This window comes from Trachymyrmex septentrionalis, unplaced genomic scaffold (assembly GCF_001594115.1).
Source record: "Trachymyrmex septentrionalis isolate Tsep2-gDNA-1 unplaced genomic scaffold, Tsep1.0 scaffold171, whole genome shotgun sequence".
NCBI classification, from domain to species: Eukaryota; Metazoa; Arthropoda; class Insecta; order Hymenoptera; family Formicidae; genus Trachymyrmex; species Trachymyrmex septentrionalis.
The window spans coordinates 300,922-306,568 of record NW_017304876.1 but is presented as its reverse complement, the minus strand read 5'-3'; the positions used below and the strand labels follow the sequence as shown (position 1 = coordinate 306,568).

Sequence of the window (5,647 nt, the reverse complement as noted above, 5' to 3'; positions counted from 1 at the left end):
TATAAGACCATCTTAAGTGCAGTCTTAAAAGATTATAAGTTAGACAAAAAGCTGTATTAAAATATCTTTAAGATATTATTTAAGACAATTTTGAAATAATAACCGACTATGAATACCGTCAATGAATTATAAGACAGATTTTTATATAAAAATTTAAAGAAATCTGTATACTATATTTGATTTTCTAACGAAACTATTAATCCTATTAATTTAAGCATCGAATTTCCTGGATCCACGATGTGACATCTCGGTACAAATTAGTGCAAATGAGTAAGTCCGCAAGAGCCAAATTGCAAGTACGATTTTATTCATCGTTATGACGATTCACATTCGACCTGCTCTTTTCGTTGGCGACTGCATTACAAAGGAACGCGTCGACGCCTTTGGCCAGTAGAGATAACTGCACGGTCGAAGCTTTTCGTCAGAATGGTACGCGTTGCACGCCCAGCTGCGCACGAGAGCGAGGAGAACCACCCTTCACAATATTCCTTCGGCCGCGAGAGCGAACACCATCACCATTACCGTCGACGTACATTTGCCTCCTCGAAACTGCCAGACAAACCCCGACTCCTCACCCCCTACCGGCCATCGCTATATTTCTCGGCATCGCCCTTGCCTTTGGCGCCGCGATTCTTTAGTTTTCGGACACCGTCTCACCCGCAGATCCTCCCTTCACGCGAGAAAACGCCGCGTGTCGGGGATGAAATCATTTGCATTCAGACTCCGAGCGAGACATTGGGTGCCTTTTTGCGAGCCGAGCGTCGCCTTTCTTTCTTTCTTTATACGGCGGCGTTTTGACCGGGGATTTTCTTTGGCGACGGGTCCTCCGGAATCCTCCAAGCGGAATTTACGCGATGACAGAAGCGTTCGTTGGATCGATGGATTCCATGAGTCGGAATATTTTTCTTTGTTCCTGTTGACGACTCTTTCTCTCTCTCTCTCTCTTTCTTTCTTTCTTTCTCTGATGATTGTCATACGCATTTAATGATTTCGTATTGGCTCTTTCCGGTGGGGTTACTCGAGTCATCCATGCGTTGGACAATTGTATTTAACGCACAGAGTGCCATTGTTCTCTTTGAGGATGTACTTGCCAAATCAATATTACTATCTACACTTAACCGCGCAAAATGTCTCGTCTCCAGGAAACGATACAATTGCATTTGACGAGAGAAAATTATAGATTATTTCGTAATTTTAAAGTCATTATTTATTTCAGCTGTATTCTTATATCACTTTCAAATAGAAATGAACTCCTAAATTCTTAAATCTTTTAATTCTGCACCCACAATTTGTGCATTTTTTAAATAAAAATTCAGTTCATTTAGAAACGATTTTTCCATAATAAACTTACTGAAGTATCGATAAATCACGAACGATTAAAATCTTTTTTTAATAATTTCAATTTTATCAAATAGAAATAAGTGAAACTATAATTCGAATGAGAGATCAGGATAATTGATATATTTTCGACTTTTATCGATGTACAATACATGTATTATTTCGTAAAAACTATCTGAATTTCTTTTGGAAAGAAAATACAATTTTATGTAATTTTGTTTTTATTGACTCGAGAGAAGTGAAATGGTCTTGTATCGTCTTATCGCCGTTTCGAGAAAGAGCAGAGTTTATTAAATTTCGCACGCCAAAGTCTCTCTATTCTGCGAGTTCTACTAACCATTGCATAAGAACGCTTCGTAATATCATTATACGAATTGGCGGATGTTCCATAAAGGCGATACTTGTGCGAATATATAATTCGAGCACTTTGCCAGCGAATGTCAAATTGTGTTACGTCAACTCCTATGCGCATATGTACCTAATACATATTTGACGAAAGTGGAAAAGTATGAGTGCTAATTGCGATGTTTACCTTCTAGCAAGCTTTATTGTACATAAATAGCGCAAGCCTGTTTAATTTAGAAACTAAATATTAACAAGCAAAATTATGTGTAAATTTTTCATATTGTTTGACACATACATACCGAAATTATGCAGCGAAACGGTGCGTTTTTGTAATATTTATAAAATTTTACTAATATAAAATACGTATAATTAATATTATAATTAAAAGGGTATAATTAAAAATGCATAATTAAAATATGCATAAATGAAACGCGAATATAGTTACTATTTTTATATCTTGCGAATCTAGAGAAGTTATTTCGATTAAACGCGTCGGGTTTTGTCTATTTACTCTCTCTCTCTCTCTCTCTCTCTCTCTCTCTCTCTCTCTCACAAATTCTACAATAATTTAATTAGAACGTTGTTGAATTTACAATATTCATTTCCTCAACGTCACTAGAAAATGTCAAATTGATTGATTATATTATTCTGGATGTAACGATTTCATTGTACATTGCAAAATATTGATAGATATACATATATCACACAACATTACTAATGTTAAATATATGTATATTTATTAATATAATGCACATAATAAGAAACTATTTAATAGTCTAATATTTTAATTCTTTAATCCTTAATGTACCGTACACAAAATATTCGTTTAAGGTGGGATAAATCCGTTCAAACTATACAATTGAAAGATTAATGCCGAATCCAAGAATTTCAATTATCATAAAACTATCTCATTGAACAACTGAATGTTCCGGAAAAAAATTATATCTTGCGAGAAGTAGCGTGCATCCTTCCGACGAAAGATTCCAATTATGCATTACGAGGAAAATGAATCGCGACAAAACCGTGTAGTCATTTTATTGCGACAGAAACCGTGCAGTCATTTTATCATATAATCGTGCAAACTACGTTAATATAGAAACCGTAACATCTGTTTTCCGCGCACGTAAAAATCTCGCAGTTTCGTGATATCGACGTGATATGGATCAAGGCGCATTTCACCACGGAAGACCGACGCTTCGCCTATATTTCTCTAACCCGTACCGGCCATGAAAAATGACTCCGCTGCCACAAGGTTGCACGAAGTATTCCACCGCATATCTCATTCTTCGTACATCAAACGTGACGTCTCACGTATATCTGCGTTCAAGCTGTTGAGATGCTTTTTCTTTCGTACGCAATATCGTTGGATTTATCGTTATATACTATGTCGAAGTAAGAATATAAATAACGCAATAAGTTATTTATATACAGTTATCAAAATATAGGTAAGTTTAGTTAATGACTACTATTACGTTATTTATGTATGTCGACAGATATAAAAATAAATCCACTTTTAGTAAGTATATAATCATGTAGAGAATAAGTACATATACAAGCAATATAATAAAAGTTATCGAAGTATGAAATATGCATATGAATATACTTATAAATGAATATTTAATTGATAATCATTATTTGTTGACAATCATTACTTGTTGCTTATCTATATGCTTTATTTATCTGTACTTATACAGAAATATGTCTGGCGTATTCATTAAAACGACTAATTACGATAACTGTTATCACCACATCTTTGATTAACGAAATCCTATATCTATAAAAATTGTGTGTTACGTAACAAAAATTTCGAAGCATTTGCTCCAATGATACCTCGTTCGCGACGCACAGCTCTCTCATTCATTACACTTCATTGCACTCCACAGGATGGCTATTTCATTAAAGAGCACCGAGGTCTCCTCGAACCTCGTTACTGTCGGATCGAATAGTTAGTAGATAATCTGTAATCTGACCCTATCGTCGTGCGAATACATCGAGTCAATATATAAGTGCATCAAGTGGCAAGTTTATGTGCGGAAAGTCGATATATACAAAAGTTTAAAAGTCTAAATATAAGAGTTTCTCTCAAAGCGACCTAAAAAGTAGCACATCTTTAAAACATCCGTTACATTTTTGTGTTGAAACTGTTATAATTACGTTTTTAAAAATTTTACAAGATATTTCTAAGTTATTTTCTTACGTATAATTTATTGCAAAAATTTTTTTGCTCTATAAAGATTCTCTCTTTCTGTAAATGACATCACGATCGAACTTAATCAATTATTCCCATACAGCACAAATCTCCAAGAGACATCCTAAGACTTCCAGAAGACTTCCTTATGTCTTCCAAGTTCCCAGGACATCCTTTGGATAAAGTGCTGTGTGGATTAATATTAGACTGATGAAATGAAAATTTTGCAGCATAATGTACTAATTGTAAAAAAACTAAGTGCTACATATGAAAATAATTTTCTTTCTCATCTTTCATTCATTAACTTTAAATTTCTCGTTAGAAAGCGTAAGTAAATAACTTGTTAATTAACTTCTTTTTCTCACTGCGCGACGTATAATAGCACGTGAAAGCGGAATGCTTTCGAAGGTATGTGTTTTTACGTACCAGAAGGAAAAGGCCAAGGAGACCGACAATACTGACGAAGAAGAAACTTGCGCGCACTCGTCGGTGGACAGAGATAGATTGAACGGTCGGATTACCGAGAGCCGCGGTTAAATTAAATCATATCCGAGTGAACTCAGGGTTAAAATCTACCGAGGCGCACTCTCGTTCGTACGCGTGTTGTGCGTGGAACACATTCAGTTTTCGGGCCCCGTTCTTGTGGCTCATTCGATTTTTACACGGTTTCCTTGTTTTTTCATTTCTTTTCTTCCTTTTGATCTTTCAAATTAGTTACACATTCTATTTTGCTTTAGCAGCTAAAACAAAAAAAATTAAATATAAGTATTTTTAGTATAAAGTAGTTTAAGCTTGTGTGTGTGTGTGTGTGTGTGTGTGTGTGTGTGTGTGTTTGGCTTATAATATTTTGGCGTAAAAGCAACACTATAAATCTATTATTTTTGTGAAATTTCTAGAATATTGTTTCTACTTAAAAATATTATTTTTTTAGTAGAATATAAATTTTTCATCTGATTACATTCATACATGCATGTAATATAATTTTTGAAAAGAAATTAATACATAAAAATTTTTATTGTAATTCAAATGTCTAGTCGAAAGTGGAGGGATTAAAATGCAGAGAGAATGCACAAACTGAGAATGCCTGAAACTGAAATTGAGCTGAAACAATGACGAGTTCTTTTTCAATTCATTTAGTTTCAGCGAGTTTATATATTCATACCGTAGACAGTAATCTTTATGCTGATTCGTAACAATGACGATGCGACAATTGGAGCTTGTTATACAATGAAGAATTAAGATATAGTTTTCAATACGTGCCGGTTAGCCTGGTAAAAAAAAGTTATTTAAACTTTCATTCCGGCACTTTACAATGATTAATTATTAAATTATCCATCTTTTAAGCATCTATAAAATCTATCTTTTAAATACCTTTCAAATTTAATTTAGATTTTATGATTAAATAAATTACATATTTTTACTTGTGTGTTTTGCATTATGTTCTAAAAAAAAACGTAATTGCATAAAAACGTAATTGCATAAAAATACATCCGATTGATGAAATATTTATTATTTTACTTACTAAATTTATAATTCAGTTTCTACTCTTCTCTGCTATAAAAAAACATGTATAAAAAACATTGAATATTTTTTTTATATCATAGATAAAAAAATACCAGAGATATCTGTATATATTTGCAATATTTTTTTATGCTACACATATATAAAAAAAATCACATGTATTTTTTTACACATGTATGACAATGAGAGTAGAAATTATAATTTCGTTAAATAAAATTCTAAACATTTTATCTGCGTATTTAATCATTTCTACTA

At 33.2% G+C, this 5,647-nt stretch overlaps 1 protein-coding gene across 5 annotated transcripts in view; it reads right to left on the bottom strand.

The window, feature by feature from the left end:
• Positions 1-5,647, bottom strand: part of LOC108746466 (insulin-like growth factor-binding protein complex acid labile subunit) — an 11,627-nt gene that overhangs the window by 3,017 nt on the left and 2,963 nt on the right. For 3 of the 5 annotated variants that reach the window (XM_018483262.1, XM_018483264.1, XM_018483261.1), the window contains exon 2: positions 4,298-4,611. The exons of the other annotated variants lie outside the window; for them this stretch is intronic. The gene's annotated coding sequence lies outside the window, so the exon portion shown is untranslated. The remainder of the gene's footprint in view (positions 1-4,297; positions 4,612-5,647) is intronic. 5 annotated transcript variants of the gene reach the window in all.